Raw genomic sequence first — 23,186 nt, 5'->3', positions numbered from 1 at the left:
CCTAATTACAACCTCCATACTGTACCAAATTACCACCAGCCATACTTTGCCTAATTACAACCTCCACACTGTGCCTAATTACCATCTCCATACTCTGCCCAATTACAACCTCCACACTGGACCAAATTACCACCAGCCATACTGTACCTAATTACTACCAGCCATACTGTACCTAATTACAACCTCTATACTGTGCCTAATTACCACCTCCACCCTGGACCTAAGTACCATCTCCATTCACTACCTAATTACCACTTTTATTCAGTATCTAATTACCACCGTTTTCATGCTGCGCCTAGTTAAGACCTCCATACTGTGCCTAATTACCATCGCTCCAATCATTGCCTAATTACCATCGCTCCAATCATTGCCTAAATACCACCACCATTCAGTGCCTAATTACCGCTTTCATACTGTGCCTAGTTACAACCTCCATACTGTGTCTAATTATCACTGCCGTTCGGAGGTAATTTCAATTCCTCACTATGGTCATGATCTCTTTGTGTTGTCAGGAAATGGATGGATCTGCACCTATCCTATGTATTTGGCAAAAAAGAATCCTGCCCGTTGACCTTCTGGTTGTAAACAAAAATGTTTCACTGACACAGGCAGAGATCTTGAAAAAGTTGATATATATATATGTATATACACTGGACAAGTAATCTGGAGCTTGTAACAAACCTCGCTCTGCGGCCATATCTCCTCAGTAAACTAATCCTGCCGTCTCGGCGGACGCGCTGTCACAATGGAATCTATAAAATTCTGGGCAAATAAAATGTATCCCAAAAAAGGGAAACCTCCAGCAGGACAAGGTGTGACTTGTTTTTATTGCTCGTGGAATGTATATTTCTATAAATTCTTGGCTGAATACATCATAGCAAAAAACAATCTCATGTATCATGTTTAACCATCTGCTCCCCCTCCAAAAGAGCGCCACCTATGGACCGTGGTGGGTAAGACAGCGCAAGCGCAGGATGCAAGTAGATTTTTTGCCTGGACACCTTAAAACGGCATATGATCCTTATTTATTGTGTTTCCAGATTATTATCAGACTTGAGGCAGTAAGCTGCACTAAAGGGGCAACAATATTTATACTTATTTCCATGTATATGAATATGTACCAAGTCTGATGTGTATATCTGCCATGGTCTGGCATCAGCAGGTCACACTGGACTGCTGTGGAGTGAGCCATACCGTACCCCCCACAGCGCCTCCTGCTGGTTGATCTGTTCTTCCTTAACTGCTCTTTTTTCCCCTTTAGCTCTATTGCGTCTTCAGTAATGATTGACGTAAAGTCCTCTAATAAAATATATTCTGCAGCAACTGGGGTGTTACAGTCAGTGGCGTGCCCCCTAACAGTAGTTATGCCGACATTGCGCCCCCCTCACAGTAGTTATGCCCATTGTGTCCCCCTTCACAGTAATAATCCCCATTGTGCCCCCTTCACAGTAATAATCCCCATTGTGCCCCCTTCATAGTAATAATCCCCATTGTGCCCTCTTCACAGTAATACTGCCCATTGTGCCCCCTTAATAGTAGTAATACCCTCTGTGCCCCCTCCATAGTAGTAATGCCCTCTGTGCCCCCTTCACAGTAATAATACCCACTGTGCCCCCTTCATAGTAATAATGCCCACTGTTCCCCCTTCACAGTAATAATGCCCACTGTGCCCTCTTCACAGTACTAATGCCCATTGTGCCCCCTTAATAGTAGTAATACCCACTGTTCTAGTAATGCCCTTGGTGCCCCCTCCATAGTAGAAATCCCCATTGTGCCCCCTTTACAGTAATAATGACCACTGTGCCCCTTCACAGTAATAAGGCCTACTGTGTCCTCTTCATTGTAGTAATGCCCTCTGGCTCTGTGCCCCCTCCATAGTAGAAATGCCCATTGTGCCCCCTTCACTTTAGTAATGCCCTCTGTGCCCCCTCAATAGTAATAAAGCCCTCTGCGCCCTCTCCATAGTAATAAAGTCCTCTGTGCCCCCTCCATAGCAATATAGTCCTCTGTGCCCCCTCCATAGTAATAAAGTCCTCTGTGCCCCCTCCATAGTAATAAAGCCCTCTGTGCCCCCTCAATAGTAATAAAGCCCTCTGTGCCCCCTCAATAGTAATAAAGCCCTCTGTGCCCCCTCCATAGTAATAAAGTCCTCTGTGCCCCCTCCATAGTAATAAAGCCCTCTGCGCCCTCTCCATAGTAATAAAGCCCTCTGCGCCCTCTCCATAGTAATAAAGCCCTCTGTGCCCCCTCAATAGTAATAAAGCCCTCTGTGCCCCCTCCATAGTAATAAAGTCCTCTGTGCCCCCTCCATAGTAATAAAGCCCTCTGCGCCCTCTCCATAGTAATAAAGCCCTCTGTGCCCCCTCAATAGTAATAAAGCCCTCTGTGCCCCCTCCATAGTAATAAAGTCCTCTGTGCCCCCTCCATATTAATAAAGTCCTCTGTGCCCCCTCCATAGTAATAAAGTCCTCTGTGCCCCCTCCATAGTAATAAAGTCCTCTGTGCCCCCTCCATAGTAATAAAGTCCTCTGTGCCCCCTCCATAGTAATAAAGTCCTCTGTGCCGCCTCCATAGTAATAAAGCCCTCTGTGCCCCCTCAATAGTAATAAAGCCCTCTGTGCCCCCTCCATAGTAATAAAGCCCTCTGTGCCCCCTCCATAGTAATAAAGTCTTCTATGCCCCCTTTGTATTAAAAAACAAAACAAAAAAATAAAACACAGTACCTACTCACCTTGTCCCGCTCCTGAAGCTCAGTCCTCTCTTCCCTGCAGGCACAAATCACTCTGCAGCACTGTGTGGGCGGAGCTTATGCAGATTTCCGGGCTGCAGGCTCCACCCACACAGCCTGGCAGTGCGATCTGTGCCTGCAGGCTGAATGGTGGAGCGGGGAGAAGTCTTCCTGCTTCACCATTCAGAGCGTGGCCGGCCTGAAGGAGGGGAGGAGTGTGGGGAGCTGAACGGTGAGTGACAGGACCCAGCTCCCTGCGCTCCAGCAATGAGCGCTTTCATCTGTATTGATGGAAGCGCTCATTGCGTCTGGACTCCGGCACCCCCTGAGAGCCGGCACCCGGGTTGGACCACCCTCCACGCCCCCCTTCCCCCTTAGTATGCCACTGGTTACAGTGTATTACCCGAGCTCACTGCAGCTGTTGCAGAACCTCATAATACACACCTCAGCTGCTGCAGAACCTCATAATACACACCTCTGCTGCTGCAGAACCTCATACTACACACCTTAGGTGCTGCAGAACCTCATAATACACACCTCAGCTGCTGCAGAACCTCATAATACACACCTCTGCTGCTGCAGAACCTCATAATACACACCTCAACTGCTGCAGAACCTCATAATACACACCTCTGCTGCTGCAGAACCTCATAATGCACACCTCAACTGCTGCATAGCCTCATAATGCACACCTCAGCTGCTGCAGAACCTTATAATACACACCTCAGCTGCTGCAGAACCTCATACTACACACCTCATCTGCGGCAGAACCTCATAATACACACCTCAGCTGCTGCAGAACCTCATAATACACACCTCAGCTGCTGCAGAACATTATAATACACACCTCAGCCGCTGCAGTATCTTCACTAGGGTTGAGCGAACCCGAACTGCAAAGTTCGGGTTCGTACCGAACTTTGCAAGTTCGGGTACCTGGACCTGAACTTTTACCCTGAAGTTCAGGTTTGTTGTTCAGGTGAGCGCAGTGACGTCATTGCAGGTCCTGAAGAAAGGATACCGTCTGCGCGATCAAGTGGATAAGGTGAGCTTTTTTTTAAAATTATTTTTAACCCCTCAATGGTCATTTTAATTAGCATTCTATCTTAAGAATGCTATTATTTTCCATTATAACCATGTTATAAAGGAAAATAATAAAGTGAAGTTCTGGTCCCCATTGACATTAATGGGGTCCGGGTTCGGGTCAAGTTCGGGTCCCGAACCCGAATTTTGACCTGAAGTTCGGCCGAACCCGGCGAAACCGAACTTCACCGGGTTCGCTCATCCCTAATTCTCACTATTCCCTGGACAGAAGGGCTATGAAGCTCTGTAGAGGCTTAAAGTCCATTTGCAACCATCCATGCACCAAAACTCTCCATGGTCTGCCAATGCTGTCTGAGCATTCTTCAGAGATTGTGGACCCTTTGGAGGATATGTGGGGGGTCCCAAATTAAGGACCCCATCAATGTTATATGAGGTTTTTTTCTGACATCTTTTTGGCTGGATTTTTACTTTAGACTAGAACCACACATGCAGTTTTTGGAGCAGGACTAGATTCGAAAGCAATGGGGACTATAAAGGCAGGGCTTCTCCTTTCTTCAGGATCGACTTCTGGCTTTGGCTAATAAAAAACACCTAGGAAAAAAATGCGGTTTTGCCGTGACTTTCAATGTGGTGGCACGTTTTACAGGAAAATGCTTAGAGTAAAAGTTCTTCCCCTGTAGAAACCACATGGAGGTCTTCAGATGCAAATTTAGCTTCAACTTCTGAGTTCACCCTTATGAGTAGATGACCATGATGTCTCTAGATGACTGGGAGTCACCTCTGCCAGCAGCAGATCAGATGTCCTGAGTGGTCACATGTTTACAGCGAGTGGTGAAATCAATTACATACAGACTGTATGAGTAGTCCTATTGCTCCCCTGACCTCTTTCTGGGAAGCGTCTCCTGCTTTCACATTGCTGGGGAACTAGGTGGATTCTCCATTCGGAGTCTGTGAAAGCGGAGTGATCACCAGTAAAGCTACCACAGGCGTTGCCACCCAGCTATCCTAGACTTCTGCATGTCCGTTATGTCTAGCTACGTAGTCATTCATCTGTCACTGATGCCTTAGAGATTTGTCTTCTGGAATCTGTGTGTATTGATAGAAAGTTTTGGGCCCCAAAAAAATTCTAAACCCAGTTTATTCCAGTACTGGAAACCCCAGCAGTCAACTACAGTCTGCAGGGGAATCCGTCAGCAAGTGTTCCGTTTTCTCTAGCGCCTCCACAGGTGAAATAAAGTTCTACAAGTTACTTGATGAAAACAATTAGGCCTCTTTCACACGGGCGTCTCGTGTGAGGTCCGGATAGAATGCGGGTGCGTTGCGGGAAAATCGTGCGATTTTGCCTGCGAGTGGGGTGAGTATTGTATGCGATTGCGTTGCGTTCTTCAGTTTTTTCCGCGCGAGTGCAATGCATTTTGCACGCATGTGAGAAAAAACGGAATGTGGTACCCAGACCCAAACCCGGACTTCTTCACTGAATTCTCTGTATTCTGTAGATTTTATTATTTTCCCTTATAACATGGTTATAAGGGAAAATAATAGAATTCTTAATACAGAATGCTAAGTAAATTAGGGATGGAGGGGTTAAAAAAAATAAATCAAAAAAATTAAACTCACCTCATCCACTTGTTTGCCCAGCCCGGCTTGTCTTCTTTCTTCTTCTTTGAGGACCTGGGAGAAAAGGACCTTTGATGACGTTACTGCGCTCATCACATGGTCCATCACCATGGTGATGGACCATGTGATGAGCACAGTGACGTCACCAAAGGTTCTTTCCTCCCAGGTCCTCAAAGAAGAAGAAAGAAGACAAGCCGGGCTGGGCGAACAACTTGGATGAGGTGAGTTACATTTTATTTTAATTTTTTTAACCCCTTCATCCCTATTTTACTAAGCATTCTGTATTAAGAATGCTATTATTTTCTCTTATAACCATGTTATAAGAGAAAATAATAATGATCGGGTCCCCATCCCGATCGTCACCTGGAAACCATGCGTGAAAATCGCACCGCATCCGCACTTGCTTGCAGATGCTTGCAATTTTCACGCAGCCCCATTTCCTTCTATGGGGGGGGGACTGCGTTGCGTGAAAAACGCACAATATAGAGCATGCTGCGATTTTTACATAACGCACAAGTGATGCGTAAAAATCCCCGCTCATGTGCACAGCCCCATTGAAGTGAATGGGTCCGAATTCAGCGCGGGTGCAATGCGTTCACCTCACGCATTGCACTCACGCGGAATACTCGCCCGTGTGAAAGGGGCCTTAGTCATGAATCGATCTGCCAGGTCCTCCAGAAAGTTTTTCTTTCTCCTCAATCTCCATGAGGAATTCTCCCCTAATAAATCAGAGTGCCCTTTATAGCGTTTGGACAATTGGTTTTCTAAACCAGACACGTGGAAATAGTTAAGATGGTGGATAACTGGAACTATCTAACGAATGGACATGTCCCTAGTAATCTAGCAAATTCACAAATTTTTCATCAGAGCTTCTCTGGCTACTACCAGGCCACCCAATGTTCTCATTAAAAAAAATCAGGTTCCATCATTATCTGTCTTTGTTTTAGCTTTTATCTGTTTTTGATCTTGCTACAGATTTAAGGCTGTATTAGACTGACCAATTGTCGGCTAGTTTATTGTTAATGAGCGTTCAAAGGAATTTGGCAGTGTAATACTGCCGCCGATCCAGAATCTTTCAGCTTGCTTAAAAATCCTTGTTTGCCGGCAGAAGATCTTGCTGTGTAATCATGACCTACTGCCGGCAAACAACTAGACAGCATGGAGATGAGCGATAGCATAAAGATCACTCCTCCCGATACTGTGGAGGAGATCGCTGTATGTAACGCTTCCCTCCCGACAATCGCCTGCTAGATTGTGCAATGTAATACAGGCATTAGGTCGGTTCACACAGAGATTATTGGAGGGTGTTTTAGGGCAGATTTTCCTGCAGGTTTTTCAGCCAAAGCCAGAAGTGGATCCAGCAGGAAGGCGAAGAACAAGTAATTTCTTTATATTTCTGATTCCTTTCTAATCCACCTGGCTTTGGCTGAAAAACCTGCAGGAAAATCTGCCTCAAAACCTGCTCCAATAAACTGCCTGAAGTTATGACTGTCCAGGGCCACCTTGTGTTGCACTAAAGACCCTTCTAGATGCACTAAAGACTAGATAGATCTTGCACTGCATTAAAGCACTTTCGAGTTTGGTTTGTCTTCTAGATGAGGTAGACCTTATTGCATTGAAGTCCCTTCCAGTTGGGATTGTCTTCTAGGCGAGATAGACCTTGTGTTGCTTTCAAGACCCTTCCAGTTGAGATTATCTTCTAGATTAGCTAGACTTTGTGTTACATTGAAGACCCCGCCAGTTGGGACTGTCTTCTAGACGAGGTAGACCTTGTGCTACATTGAAGACTCTTGCAGTTGGGATTATCTTCTAGATGAGCTAAACCTTGTGTTACACTGAAGACCCTTCCAGTTGGTATTGTCTTCTAGATGAGCTAGACCTTGTGTTACATTGAAGACCCTGCCAGTTGGGATTGTCTCATAGACGAGCTAGCCCTTTTGTTACATTGAAGAACCTTCCAGTTGGGATTGTCTTCTAGACAAGGTAAACTTGTGTTACATTGAAGACCCTTACAGTTGGGATTGTCATATATATGAGGTATACGTGTCTACTTACCCTTCTTAAAAATGTCTACCAAGACGGAGCATCCCCCTGTAACACACAGAGGTAAAGCTCCAGATCACAGGCCTGTGTTTCTCAGGGATATCAGCCTTCTGCTGTTGACAGAATGAAAAGTGTCTTTGAGGAGCTCTCAGGGGTCCTGGTCGCTCTCCAGCATTTTCCTGCCCTGGGTGCGCTCCGGATTCAATACATTCTTTTATGTATTTTCAAATATCTCGTCTTCCAAAATCAGCAAGGAAGCTGTGAGCAACAGGTTCTTACCCTCTGACCGAACAGTGGGGATCATGTACTGAAAACATTCTGCGGGGACCAGGACCCCTATAAAATTCCACTCGAAGAGGCTCTTATATAATCATGGATGGAGGATGCCCCCACCCTTAATCCCACGGAGCAACCCTATCATACTCTCATATAACAACAGAACAAAAAATACTAGGAAATTACAACAAAATAACCTACATAAAAAAGCTGACTAATGTTCATTATTCTGAATTATAGACCATGCTCATCCAGAGCTGCATTCTGAATTCTGCAGAGTACTCAGCTTGTACTCTATCGGCAGTCAATGCTTTTTCTGTATTGTCCATACAGAGCTTGCTGATGTAGGAAAAGTGTCCCTCTTGCATTACACATGCTCAGCTAAGCTGTTAAAGTTGAGTCTGTTAACCAGCTTACTGACTGTTTCCAAAAACAACCAGCCAAAATGAATGCAGCTCTGCATTTATTAAGGATCCTCCACTGTTTTGAATTCCATGATCAAGATACAGCACCAGTGTGCAAACACATGTTGTGGGGGCAGAGCCTGTGCCGTAAAGGAGGGGACCTACGCTAGTGTGGTTTGTGTAGAGGGGTGTGCCGTCATCCTGAAAGAAATGTAAGTAGTGTGCTTCGTGCACCGCATTTCCTACCTACCGAATCAGTCTTCAGGTAAGATGACAAATATACATATTAATGGAAAAGTTCAAATCATATCTTCAGTCTGTGACCATGTTATCTGGAGGTCCATCCTCATCAATAAATCGCCTGAGGCTGTGTCATCACACAATTTACCTGGACTCATCTCCCAAAACAAATGTCCTTCGGTCGTCCTCTTCTGGCAGGTCGTTACATTTTCTAATCAATTACTTTGTAGTTATCTGTTTCTAGGAAAGCTGGGTGAGAAATAGAAGGTCCTCCAGTGTCCCCAGCTGATTATGCGGTATCAGGACTCAATCACATCTGGAACCAAGAGGTCGAGAAGAAGACAGTCCTACCTGACGCTGATTGTGGGGTGGATCACCAGCTGCTGGGGGTTATTACCTTTTTAGGTTTATCAGCAGGTTTTTTAAGAGTCTTTTAAAGATCTCCACAGAGTTCCCCATAAAGGCCTCATGCACACGACCGTTGTTGTGTTCCGTTCCGCAAAATGGGGTTCCGTTGTTCCGTGATCCGTTTCCGTGTGTCTTCCTTTATTTTTGGGGGATCACCAGACATGAAGGAAAGTAAAAAAAAAGTCTAAGTCAAGTAAAAGTCAAGGAAAAAAACGGACGCGGGCGACAATCTTGTGTGCCTCTGCGTTTTTTCATGGTCCCATTAACTTGAATGGGTCCGCGAACCGTTTTCCGTGAAAAAAATAGGACAGGTTAGATTTTTTTGACGGACTCGAACCACGCATCACGGACAAACGGTGCATTAGCCAAGTTTTCAACGGACCCATTGAAAGTCAATGGGTCCGCAGAAAATCACGAAAAACGGAACAACGGACACGGAATAAAACAACGGTCGTGTGCATGAGGCCATAGATTGCCGCCATGTATACCCCCAGAGTCCCCAATGAGCAGTGCCATGGAACTCTACACAGTGCCCCATAAAGAGTGCTGCCATTTATACCCCCAGAGTCCCCAGTGGAGAGTGCCATTGAGCTCTACACAGCGCCCTATAAAGATGCCGCCATGTATACTCCCAGAGTCCCTAATGAACAGTGCCATGAAACTCTGCACAGTGCCGCAGTGCCCCACAGAGTGCCCAATAAAGAGTGCCGCCATGTATATTACCAGAGTACCCCATGAACAGTGCTGCAGTGCCCGACAGAGTGCCCTCTGAACAGTGCCACCATGTACAGTATACTGCCAGAGTCTGCCATAAACAATGCCACGGTGCTCTACAGAGTGTCCCATAAACAGTGCCACCATATATACTCCCAGAGCCCCCCATAAACAGAGCACCCATGTATAGTGCCGCCATGACAAGTGCCCTTATACAAAGTGCTTTTAATGAATGGCGCCAGACTGCTCCCCTTTGGTGTCAGGGTGCCCTCGTGATAAACTTTAGGCCACGGGGCGCTTGTTATTGTTAAATCCCGATGCAGCACTCTGGGGGGGGGGGGGGGGGGGGGGGGGGTTGTTACACTGGGCCTTGTCGCCCATAGCAACCACTCTGAGCTAAGCTTTCACTTTTAAACCTGCTGTGGCCCTGTGGTTGTCATGGTAACGAGGCCTAGTTCTCTCATTTTGTGATAAATCGGGGGCTGACAACACAGCGGTTTCCACACCTTACGTCCAGGGGCCTCATACAATTTACACAAGCCTCCGCAGCAGCAGGAAATAAAGCACGTTGCGACTGTGGGGAACAGGTGGATGGCAAATATAGCAAGGAAACGTTTAATCCGGGGCTGGAATCTAATATGGAGACATTGGGTGTCGTCCAAACCCGGAGGCGCAGAGCACCTGTCAGACGAAACGGACACGTTGTGGTGTCAGTATGGAGCAGACACAGGCGACGTGGTGGAGACTTAAAGGGATTGTCCTATCAGCAGGTATGGATGTCATTGAGGGGTGACCTCTTCTATGAGACACAGGGTATAGTGATATGAGCTCAAAACTAGACACGCTGGAAGCACTGACTACTGACAACCCCTGTGGGCGGCCATGTTAGATCATCACCTACAGGACAGGAATAACTAAGAAATGGCCCAATACATTTTTTTTCCGAAATGTGACGTATATACAGTTACTCAGATTTTAATGCTGACAACCACCCCCTTTGTCCTGGAAATTAATTTAAGGGTTGTCACAGCCCTGCCCCCTGATACCAAATTGCTCATACTTCATATGTATAATAGTCCTCAAACTGGATCTGACGAGATGATCGGGGTCAATAAAACCTCTTTTCTGACGGCACATGATTACTGGGAGCACGATGAGGAGAGTAGTCTTAGGAAATGAGCTGTTGGAGAGCAGGGGCCCTACAAGATGTGCACAGCAGGGGCCCCCTAGCTCTGTCTGCAGGCGGGTTGTATAAAAACATAGGCCCACAATTAAAAGAAAAGCAAAGCCAATTATATATATATATTCATACAGTATATATGGAGGTGAAATATCCTGAGGGTGAAAGTCAGGACTGGAAGTCACATGTCATGGGAGTTAATGTAATGCACACAGTGACCTCTAGTGGTGGCTGCTGGTATTACATGCTGTCATTTGGATGCCAGTGTTATGCAGTTTAGTTCTGTACTCGGCTTCTCTTCTCCAGTCCCATAGAGGATGAATGGGGCGGCACTGCCTATGCTCCATTCATTTGGATACAGATGCTTTACCCCTATACTGTGGATAAGTAATACATTTAGTAATGCCCTTATGGAGCTAAGCTGCAGTGTAAAGCAGGACAAACAATGTGTCTCTACATCAGTACATGAAGCTGGTGAAGCTGACACAGAGCAGGGCATGGCGGCGTTACACTGTGTCTGTGACTGAGAGAGGGTGAAGGTTCAGGTTCATCCGCAGGGCTGAGAGAGTAGAACTCTACATCAGAACTTGGGGTTCAGCACTGGAAAGGAGGGGTTCACGTTACACCCAAAACACATATTACTGACAGCACAGTCATCGTTTCCGCACTCTCACTCTCATCATTCTCTACACTATAACTTGATAATGAAGAATGAAATCCCGACTCCCGTGGCACAGGACACGTTTCTCTGTTGGGCACTGCTAATGCTGATTGGCCAGGACTCCAGCCGGGGCAGCGCTAGCCACTGATGATGTGCTGAGTAAAGGGGGGCCCCGAGGACAGGACAGAGGAAGCAGGGAGCGGGAAAGCCGAGCCTGAGCCCCAGACAGGGAGCAAGAATTAAGTGTAAATAGGAGGCGGGGCCCTTTTTCCAAGATCGGGCCCACTTCCTCCAGGGGCCCCACAGAAGCTGTGTGGTCTTCCTCCGCTGACTGCACCTATTTTTTTCTGTAGAATCTGTATCAGGCCCCATGCACACAACCATATCCGTTTTGCAGTCTGCAAATCGCGGCTCTGAAAAAAATATGCATTCCGTTCCGTGCTTCCATTCCGCATCTCCGGATTTGCGGACCCATTGAAGTGAATGGGTCTGCATCCGTGATGCGGAATGCATACGGAACGGTGCCCGTGTATTGCGGATCCGCAAATGCGGTCTGCAATACGGCAACGGGACACCTACGGTCATGTGCAGGAGGCCTAAGGCTACTTTCACACTAGCGTTAGCAGGGTGTTCCCCTGTCGGATCCGTGCTAACGCTAGCCCACGAGTGCCGTCGGAAGTCCGCTCCAGCCCTATTCACATTCACTGATTCCCAGCACGCTGCGTTTTTTGTCCGGCGCCTCTCGGCATGTTTGCCATGCTGCGGCCACATCTCCAACCTATCTCCATGAAAGTGAATGGGGCCGGAGAGGACTTCCGGAGGCACTCGTAGGCTACTTTTAGCACGGATCACTGTATACAGTGTACAGGGGGTCACATATCACCATATACAGAGTGCAGGAAGAAGAGGGCGCACAATTATAGATGGTGAGACCAGTGACTGCAGCTGATATCACTGACCTCAGCCATACTGACAGATCACAATGGGTTAAAGCTCCAGATCTGTTGGTCGGGCTGGAATATCATGTCTGTGATAAGAACACAGAGCAGAGGGGCCATAAACAGGGCAGACACTGGGATTCCTGGCTCTGCTACATCCTCACATGTTGGCAGGATCCTCTCAATACAGGGGAAACCGAGGGGGCAGAGCCTGCAGTCAGATCAGCCATCACAGCTTCTCCTCAGTCTCCCTTTCTCCTGCAAAAGTTTCTTTATTTCAGCTTTTAACAAGTCTCCCTGATAAACCCCCCCAGTCCTGCACAACCAGGAGTGCCAGTCACAGAAGGAAAGCACATCTAATACAAGCAGGGTGCTTTAGGACCCAGACAGGAGCACAGATTTTAGGCATGGACGAGGTAGCTCCTCCATGGCACATGCAGGGATGGAGGAGACAGGCAGCTGTGAGAGCAGGACAGGAGGGGGGCGTCATGAGAGAAGGACAGGAGGGGGCGTCATGAGAGAAGGACAGGAGGGGGGCGTGGTGAGAGCAGGACAGGAGGGGGGCGTGGTGAGAGCAGGACAGGACGGGGCGTGGTGAGAGCAGGACAGGACGGGGCGTGGTGAGAGCCGGACAGGAGGGGGCGTGGTGAGAGCAGGACAGGAGGGGGCGTGGAGAGAGCAGGACAGGAGGGGGGCGTGGTGAGAGCAGGACAGGAGGGGGCGTGGTGAGAGCAGGACAGGACGGGGCGTGGTGAGAGCCGGACAGGAGGGGGCGTGGTGAGAGCAGGACAGGAGGGGGCGTGGAGAGAGAAGGACAGGAGGGGCCGTGGTGAGAGCAGGACAGGAGGGGGGCGTGGTGAGAGCAGGACAGGAGGGGGTGTGGTGAGAGCAGGACAGGAGGGGGCGTGGAGAGAGAAGGACAGGACGGGGCGTGGTGAGAGCAGGACAGGAGGGGGGCGTGGTGAGAGCAGGACAGGACGGGGCGTGGTGAGAGCAGGACAGGAGGGGGCGTGGTGAGAGAAGGACAGGAGGGGGGCGTGGTGAGAGCAGGACAGGACGGGGCGTGGTGAGAGCAGGACAGGAGGGGGGCGTGGTGAGAGCAGGACAGGAAGGGGCGTGGTGAGAGCAGGACAGGAGGGGGGCGTGGTGAGAGCAGGACAGGACGGGGCGTGGTGAGAGCCAGACAGGAGGGGGCGTGGTGAGAGCAGGACAGGAGGGGGCGTGGAGAGAGCAGGACAGGAGGGGGCGTGGAGAGAGAAGGACAGGAGGGGGCGTGGAGAGAGGACAGGAGGGGGCGTGGTGAGAGCAGGACAGGAGGGGGCGTGGAGAGAGAAGGACAGGAGGGGGCGTGGTGAGAGCAGGACAGGAGGGGGCGTGATGAGAGCAGGACAGGAGGGGGCGTGGTGAGAGCAGGACAGGAGGGGGCGTGGTGAGAGCAGGACAGGAGGGGGTGTGGTGAGAGCAGGACAGGAGGGGGCGTGGTGAGAGCAGGACAGGAGGGGGCGTGGTGAGAGCAGGACAGGAGGGACATGGTGAGAGCAGGAGAGGAGGGGGCGTGGTGAGAGCAGGAAAGGAGAGGGCGTGGTGAGAGCAGAACAGGAGGGGGCGTGGTGAGAGCCGGACAGGAGAGGGCGTGGTGAGAGCAGGACAGGAGGGGGTGTGGTGAGAGCAGAACAGGAGGGGGTGTGGTGAGAGCAGGACAGGAGTGGGCGTGGTGAGAGCAGGACAGGAGGGGGCGTGGTGAAAGCAGAACAGGAGGGGTTGTGGTGAGAGCAGGACAGGAGGAAGCGTGGTGAGAGAAGGACAGGAGGGGGCATGGTGAGAGCAGGACAGGAGGGGGCATGGTGAGAGCAGGACAGGAGGGGGCGTGGAGAGAGAAGGACAGGAGGGGGCGTGGTGAGAGCAGGACAGGAGGGGGGCGTGGTGAGAGCAGGACAGGACGGGGCGTGGTGAGAGCAGGACAGGAGGGGGGCGTGGTGAGAGCAGGACAGGACGGGGCGTGGTGAGAGCAGGACAGGAGGGGGGCGTGGTGAGAGCAGGACAGGAAGGGGCGTGGTGAGAGCAGGACAGGAGGGGGGCGTGGTGAGAGCAGGACAGGACGGGGCGTGGAGAGAGAAGGACAGGAGGGGGCGTGGTGAGAGCAGGACAGGAAGGGGCGTGGTGAGAGCAGGACAGGAGGGGGGCGTGGTGAGAGCAGGACGGGGCGTGGTGAGAGCCGGACAGGAGGGGGCGTGGTGAGAGCAGGACAGGAGGGGGCGTGGAGAGAGAAGGACAGGAGGGGGCGTGGTGAGAGCAGGACAGGAGGGGGCGTGGAGAGAGAAGGACAGGAGGGGGCGTGGTGAGAGCAGGACAGGAGGGGGCGTGGTAAGAGCAGGACAGGAGGGGGCGTGGTGAGAGCAGGACAGGAGGGGGGCGTGGTGAGAGCAGGACAGGAGGGGGCATGGTGAGAGCAGGACAGGAGGGGGCGTGGTGAGAGCAGGACAGGAGGGGGCGTGGTGAGAGCAGGACAGGAGGGGGGCGTGGTGAGAGCAGGACAGGAGGGGTGCATGGTGAGAGCAGGACAAGAGGGGGCGTGGTGAGAGCCGGACAGGAGGGGGAGTGGTGAGAGCCGGACAGGAGGGGGCGTGGTGAGAGCCGGACAGGAGGGGGCGTGGTGAAAGCAGAACAGGAGGGGGTGTGGTGAGAGTAGGACAGGAGGGGCGTGGTGAGAGCAGGACAGGAGGGGGCGTGGTGAAAGCAGAACAGGAGGGGGTGTGGTGAGAGCAGGACAGGAAGGGGCATGGTGAGAGCAGGAGAGGAGGGGGCGTGGTGAGAGCAGGAGAGGAGGGTGCGTGGTGAGAGCAGGAGAGGAGGGGGCGTGGTGAGAGGAGGGTGCGTGGTGGGAGCAGGACATGAGGAGGCACGGTGAGAGCAGGACAGGAGGGGGCGTGGTGAGAGCAGGACAGGAGGGGGCGTGGTGAGAGCAGAACAGGGGGGGCGTGGTGAGAGAAGAACAGGAGGGGGCGTGGTGAGAGCAGAACAGGAGGGGGCGTGGTGAGAGCAGAACAGGAGGGGGCGTGGTGAAAGCAGAACAGGAGGGGGTGTGGTGAGAGCAGGAGAGGAGGGGGCGTGGTGAGAGCAGGACAAGAAAGGGCGTGGTGAGAGCAGGACAGGAGGGGGCGTGGTGAGAGCAGGACAGGAGGGGGCGTGGTGAGAGCAGAACAGGAGGGGGCGTGGTGAGAGCAGGACAGGAGGGGGCGTGGTGAGAGCCGGACAGGAGGGGGCGTGGTGAAAGCAGAACAGGAGGGGGTGTGGTGAGAGCAGGACAGGAGGGGGCGTGGTGAGAGCAGAACAGGAGGGGGCATGGTGAGAGCAGGACAGGAGGGGCGAGGTGAGAGCAGGACAGGAGGGGGCACGGTGAGAGCAGGACAGGAGGGGGCACGGTGAGAGCAGGACAGGAGGGGGCACGGTGAGAGCAGGACAAGAGGGGGCGTGGTGAGAGCAGGAAAAGAGGGGGCGTGGTGAGAGCCGGACAGGAGGGGGCGTGGTGAGAGCAGGACAGGAGGGGGCGTGGTGAGAGCCGGACAGGAGGGGGCACGGTGAGAGCAGGACAGGAGGGGGGCGTGGTGAGAGCAGGACAAGAGGGGGCGTGGTGAGAGCCGGACAGGAGGGGGCGTGGTGAGAGCAGGACAGGAGGGGGCGTGGTGAGAGCAGGACAGGAGGGGGCGTGGTGAGAGCAGGACAGGAGGGGGCGTGGTGAGAGCAGGACAGGAGGGGGCGTGGTGAGAGCAGGACAGGAGGGGGCGTGATGAGAGCAGGACAGGAGGGGGCATGGTGTCAGCAGGACAGGAGGGGGCGTGGTGAGAGCAGGACATGAAGGGGCGTGGTGAAAGCATGACAGGAAGGGGCGTGGTGAGAGCAGGACAGGAGGGGGCGTGGTGAGAGCAGGACAGGAGGGGGCGTGGTGAGAGCAGGACAGGAGGCGGCGTGGTGAGAGCAGGACAGGAGGCGGCGTGGTGAGAGCAGGACAGGAGGGGGCGTGGCTGCCAATAGCAGGAAAACCAGGCAGATCTGCTTAAGAAGATCTATTAGTAACTTCAAGGTATCAAATGTACAGTAGATGTTCTTGGGCCTTCAGCACTCAGGGGAGGAAAAAACCCCAGTGGAGGAAACCTCTAGGGAACCATGGCTGAAGGACTACCCTTCCCCTAGGTGGTGGAGGAAAACGAAGGCACGTGACAAGGATGTTAGATTTATCCTTGAATCAATGGTGAATGTCAAGTGCGTTGACTTCTGCAGAGACCAAGCCTGGAATCTGCCTTTGATGCAGCAGGAAACTCACTTCTTTAGTGAATACGTCTGACTGCAGAAAGTCCGGTGGGTGAGTGCAGAGACCGAGCCCGGAATCTGCCTCTTGCTGAAGCGCAGGTCATCTGATCCTGACACGGTGGCCACCATGTCGTTGACTTGTGGTAGAGTCATCACCTCCAGCTGTATGCCATATTCATTGCCGGGACACCGTGAGTCCCCCACTCTGGTACAGTAATCTGCAGATGCAAAAAATATAACTGAACATGGAACAGCGGAAAATTACATATAAATGACATACAATTTACTCCTGGTCACTGTGGGCCATCGTAATCCCTTTAAAGGTATTAAATTAAACTTGGGCCTATGTTTCTAACAGTGATACCAACGCTTATCAATGTCATTGACTGTTATAGCTGTTATTCTTATTCTAGGACCCACTGCTGTATCCAACAGAAACATGATACACCTGGGAGCTATTCCTCAAGGTGATCTACATATCAAGGTCAATGGGAGCTTCCCCTAGTGGTGACTGCAGGTAGTTAGAAATTTATTATACTTATATGCCATGTATCAGGCGATTTGGATGATTTTCCACTAATGTCTACTGCATTGCTTATCTTTGTGGAGAATCTAAACCCTAAATTATTCTGCGTCATCATTCTGGTGTCTCCAGAACTTGGCATCATGTCTGTTATTATTATGAGCTCCTGTCATAAATCACATTACATTTTATGACTCCTGTAACAAGGATCTGACCTTATTTAGGGATTTTTTGGTTCTTAAGACCAATACCTTCTAGCAGGGGTCACTGGTGAAGATCAGGAGATGGTTTATTCTGCTCCTCATTTTGTCTTAGACCTCTGGTGATCCGATCTGCTGCCATTGCCTTCTTATCCCCAGGCTGTTTTTATTTCCAGTGGTCACCAGTGGATACCGCTGTGTTTAAGTTATACAGAATACACCCTAAATATCAAGATGCAGAAAAATCACAAATCATCAATATACCCAATGAAGATACAAGGTCTTCTCATGGATGCGGTCCCTATCATCTGATAGTCTCACACATGTCCCCGGACACAACTGCCTGATAATAAGGTCTCTAGGACCGAGTTAAAATAATAAATTATGATATCCCCCTAATTAATAGGTATAACTATAGACACAGCAAAGTTATGGGTCCCATAGGCTGAAAGGCCAATGTTTGTGGGGTGTGATTATCCCGAACCTTTGGTGGTTGTCTAAGAACTACACATACATATATTATCATATGAGAAGACATTATTACAATCAGTACATGAAGATGATCAAACTTTGAAAAGTCACTGGTTAATTACAGATGCCAACAAGTCTGTGGGTTCTAGACCTGTGCCATGGTTGGTCAGCGGTTGTAATCTGGGGTTGGGTAGAGACTAGTGTTGAGCGAGCATGTTCGGCCGAATACCTGTTCGGCTCGAGCACCGCTATGCTCGGCACATGGCGGTATTCGGCCGATTACCGCATGTGCTCGAGCGGCATGCTCAAGTCTCCTCCCCGCACGTTTCGCGGCTGCTAAGCAGCCAATAAACATGCAGGTAAGTACCGCCATCACTGTAATGCCAGTAGCCATGTTGGCTACTGGCATTACAGTGATTGGCTGACCGGAATGCGTCATCGGGTGCTATATAGCACCCGATGACGCGGGTTTGGCTCATTGTGAGTCAGGGAGAGCTGCGCTTAGCAAAGGGACAGATAGTGTAGGGAGTGTGATCGCAATATATTTAATAGAAAAAAGTTTTCAAGACCCAAAAGTCCTTTTAAGGACTATTGTGTGTGGTGGCAGGCTGGCAGCAATATAATGTAGCCAGCGATTTTTTTCCCCCATACTTTGCAATACTTTCGATAGAGGGTGTCTGCAGTGACTTGTGACATCTGTGCTGCAATACCTTCTGTGTGTCAGGGCCAGATATCGGGAAAAATATTAGCAAAAACTATTATATTTTTTTTCATAATTTATCCAAATTTTTCCTATAAACGGTGTCTGCAGTGAATTGTCACATCTGCGCTGCAATAGCGTGTCAGGGCCAGATATTGGGAAAAATATTAGTGAAAACAATTATATTTTTCCCATAATTTATCCACACTTTGCCTATAAATGGTGTCTGCAGTGAATTTTTACATCTGCGCTGCAATAGCGTGTGTCAGGGCCAGATATTGGGAAAAATATTAGCAAAAACAATAATATTTTTTCCAGAATTTATCCACATTTTTCCTATAAACGGTCCCTTATAACATATAACAATTAATATGAAGAAGGCGAGCATTAAGGGACAGGGAAGTGGCTGTGATGCTGATGGTGCACGCAGAGGCCGTGGCCCTGGGCGCGGTGAAACTGTGCCTGCTGCCAGAGCACAAGGAAAACAATCATCCACGATACCTAGCTTCATGTCCCAGTTTGCAGGGCGGTGCAGGACACCACTCTCTAAGTCAGCCCAGTGCGAGCAGGTGGTCGGTTGGATTGCGGCAGATAGTGCTTCCAGTCGGTTAAGCACCACCCTGTCTTCCACCAAGTCCAGTCTCAGTAGCCAAGAGTCTGGTCCACACAATCCTCACCCTTATCTTCCTTCCTTCCACCATTTACAGTCTGGCCAAACAAGTGATCCCACACTCGGATATTCCAAGGACCTCTTTGCATTGCCATTAATTGATTTGACCCTCTTGCCAAGCACGCTTGAAGAGGGACCTGAGAACTTGTGCCCCGATTCCCAACCTCTTGAGTATCCAGAGTCACAAGAACATGACGCTGAAGAACGTCAATTAGTGTTTAATGAGGTGGATGATGATGAGACACAGTTGCCAATGACTCAACCGCAATTACTGTCTCAAGAGGTTGCGCTGCAATAGCATGTGTGTGTCAGGCCCAGATATTGGGAAAAATATTAGTGAAAACAATTATATTTTTTCCAGAATTTATCCACATTTTACCTATAAACGGTCCCTTATAACATATAACATTTAATATGAAGAAGGCGAGCATTAAGGGACGGGGAAGTGGCCGTGATGCTGATGGTGCACCATTTACAGTCTGGCCAAACAAGTGATCCCACACTCGGATATTCCAAGGACCTCTTTGCATTGCCATTAATTGATTTGGCCCTCTTGCCAAGCATGCTTGAAGAGGGACCTGAAATCTTGTGCCCCGATTCCAAACCTCTTGAGCATCCAAAGTCACAAGAACATGACTCTGGGGAACGTTAATTAGTGTTTAATGAGGTGGATGATGATGATGAGACACAGTTGACAATGACTCAACCGCAATTACTGTCTCAAGAGTTTGAGGAAGAGGATGACACACAGTTATCAATCACTGAGGTTGTGGTTAGGTCAACAAATCAGGAGGATGATCCGAGTGAGGAAGTGGAAGAGGAGGTGCTGGATGACGAGGTGACTGACCCAACCTGGGAAGGTGGCAACAAGCCGAGCGAGCAGAGCAGTACAGAGGGAGAGGGATCTTCAGCACTGCAACAGGCTGGAAGAGGCAGTGGGGTGGCAAAAGGTAGAAGGCGGGCACCACCGAATAGGCCCGCAACTGTTCCACGGAGCACCCCCTTGTAAAAATCTCCTTTGCCAAGGGGTAGGTGTTCGGCAGTATGGCGCTTTTTTGTGGAAAGTGTGCCACACCAAAATGAGCAGGGGCGTGAACACTAGCAACCTCACCAGCACCAGCATGATCCGCCACATGTCATCAAAGCACCCTAATAGGTGGCCCGAACGCCTGGGTCCACAATCTGTGTCTGCGGGTCACACCACTGCCTCCTCTTCCCCTGTGTTATGTGCTGGCCAATCCCCTCTCTAAGACACAGGCCCGGATGCCTCCCGCTCTGCACCTGGACATTTGCAAGCACCATCAGCGACCACATCCACTTTCCTGTCCCAGCACAGCGTCCAAATGTCATTACCCCAGGCATTTGAACGCAAGTGCAAATACCCACCCACCCACAGGCCATAGCACTAAATGGGCAGCTTTCCAAATGACTAGCCCTTGAAATGTTGCCATTTAGGCTTGTTGACACTGAGGCCTTCCCCAGCCTGATGTTGGTAGCCGTCCCTCATTACACAGTCCCCAGCCGCCACTATTTTTCAAGGTGTGCCGTGTCCGCCTTACACCAACATGTGTCCCAGAACATCACACGTGCCCTGACCAATGCAGTTACTGGGAAGGTCCACTTAACCATGGACACATGGACAAGTGCTATCGGCCAGGGATGCTACATTTCCCTGATGGCACACTGGGTGAATGTTGTGGAGGCCGGGAGCGACTCATACCCTGGGAAGGCACAGGTGCTACCGACGCCAAGGAGTGCGGGCCCCAATTACATCAGCGTTTCCGCCACCACCTACGTTAGTGGCTCTAACCCCCACTTCTCCTCTTCGGCCTCCTCCTCCACTTCCACCTCCGAAGTATCAGCGTGCAGCACTAGTCAGCCATCAGTCGGTAGCTGGAAGCAGTGCAGCACTGCAGTGGGGAAGCGGCATCAGGCTGTGCTGAAGCTGATCTGCCTAGGTGACAAACAGCACACCGCCGCAGAGCTGTGGCAGGGTATAAGGGACCAGACTGAGCTGTGGCTCTCGCCACTCAACCTAGAACCAGGCATGGTTGTGCACATTTCCGCAACTCACCGACAGCTTCAGCCGGTCTGTCAACACTTGAAATTGCCAGCTCACTGACTGTGGTGTGACGTGAACACGCGCTGTAACTCCACGTTCCACATAAACAGGGAAACATTTGTTTCCGTAGGCATGGGGTTACCTCCCAAGTATCCGTTATAGATCGGTGTTAATAGTGGCACAATTCTATCACTAAGAATATTGAAAAACTCCCCCTCGCAGCTGCATGCATCGGTCATTGACTTACACTGTACGCATATACCATATTTATGCTGCGAATGGTTATCTGACCAGAGACTGAACGGCCTGGACTCCAGACCACTTCATTTTACCTGCACTGACACACTGAAACGAACAGGCAAAAGATTTGTGGTGCTGATGTCTGCAGCTCACAGAGCAGTGTCCACATAGATACAATTGTATCCGTCTAGACAATGCTCTGTGAGCTCAACATCCTGTGCCCGGGACTGATACATTGTAGCAGATCAGCATAGAAGCAGGAGTAAGTGGCCGAGGATTCCGGCAGGCAGATCCGGCAATCCGGACGCAAACTGATGGCATTTGTCAGACGGATCCGGATGCGGATCTGTCTGACAAATGCATTGAAATACCGGATCCGTCTCTCCGGTGTCATCCAAAAAAACGGATCCGGTATAATTTTCTTTTTAATTTTTAAAGGTCTACGCATGCCAGTTTTGCCAGAACACTTAATGCCGAATCCAGCACTAAGTGTTCAGTATTTTTGGCCGGAGAGAAAACTGCAGCATGCTGCGGTATTTTCTCCGTCCAAAAAACGTAAGAGGGACTGAACTGATGCATCCTGAACGGATGCCATTTTTTGCATTCCGTATACGGAACCATTCATTTCAATGGTTGCGCAAAAAAAAACGGAATGTACTCCGTATGCATTCCGTTTCCGTATTTCTGTTCTGTTGAAACATAGAACATGTCCTATTATTGCCCGCAAATCACGTTCCGTGGCTCCATTCAAGTCAACGGGTCCGCAAAAAAAAAACGGAACACATATGGAAATGCATCCATATGTCTTCCGTATCCGTTCCGTTTTTTGCGGAACCATCTATTGAAAATGTTATGCCCAGCCCAATTTTTTCTATGTAATTACTGTATACTGTACATGCCATACGGAAAAACGGAACGGAAATGGAAACACAACAGAAACAAAAAATGGAACAACGGATCCGTTTAAAATGGACCACAAAACACTGAAAAAGCCATACGGTCGCGTGCATGTAGCCTAAAACTGATCAGTTCTTTTCCGGTATTGAGCCCCGAGGACGGAAATCAATACCGGAAAACAAAAACGCTAGCGTGAAAGTACTCTAAGCAATGTACTGTTGTGAAACTACAACTCTCAGCATGCAGACTTCCTCCGCTCTTCTCAGAACTCTCATAGAACTGAGTGAAGCATGTTGGGAAGTTTTACAACAGCTGGAGTGCCCCTGGCACAGAGAATGGTCTAGACTGGGTGCAATAGTAGCAAATCCTCAGCTGGGAGAAGTATTCGATTTGTACATTATATTTCAGACTCGAGATTTTCCATTACTGACAGCAAGCAGAGATCTGGAAAATGATGATGAACAGAAACACAGATCGTGTAGTAAGTTCATTCAAAATCAGGGATGCCCAACCTGCAGCTCTCCAGCCGTTGCAAAACTACAACTCCCAGGATGCCCGGACAGCCTACAGCAGGGCATGGTGGGAGTTGTAGTTTTACAACAGCTGGAGAGCTGCAGGTTGAGCATGCCTGTCCTAAATCTTTATTTCCATAAATCTGGACAAGTCCCTTTAAGGCCTTATTCACACGTCCGTTGTTTCTTTCCTGATCTGTTCCGTTTTTTGCTGAACAGATCTGGACCAGATCTGGACCCATTCATTTTCAATGGGTCCTGAAAAAAAACAGACAGCTCAATGTCTGATTTTTTTTCAGGACCCATTGAAAATGAATGGGTCCAGATCTGGTCCAGATCTGTTCAGCAAAGAA

The 23,186-nt window shown here is 49.9% G+C and overlaps 1 protein-coding gene across 2 annotated transcripts in view; it reads left to right on the top strand.

The window, feature by feature from the left end:
- Positions 1-5,586: 5,586 nt before the first annotated feature.
- Positions 5,587-23,186, top strand: part of ACP6 (acid phosphatase 6, lysophosphatidic) — a 51,973-nt gene continuing 34,373 nt past the window's right edge. Inside the window, exon 1 of one of the 2 annotated variants that reach the window (XM_040423026.1) lies at positions 5,587-5,607. The gene's annotated coding sequence lies outside the window, so the exon portion shown is untranslated. Of the gene's footprint in view, positions 5,608-22,780; positions 22,803-23,186 lie in introns of those variants that run through there. The other variant, XM_040423025.1, reaches the window with a different exon arrangement.

The sequence above is a fragment of the Bufo bufo genome, chromosome 3, assembly GCF_905171765.1.
Source record: "Bufo bufo chromosome 3, aBufBuf1.1, whole genome shotgun sequence".
Lineage (NCBI taxonomy): Eukaryota > Metazoa > Chordata > Amphibia > Anura > Bufonidae > Bufo > Bufo bufo.
The sequence above is the reverse complement of the archived record's forward strand: the minus strand, read 5'-3'. Positions and strand labels throughout refer to the sequence as shown.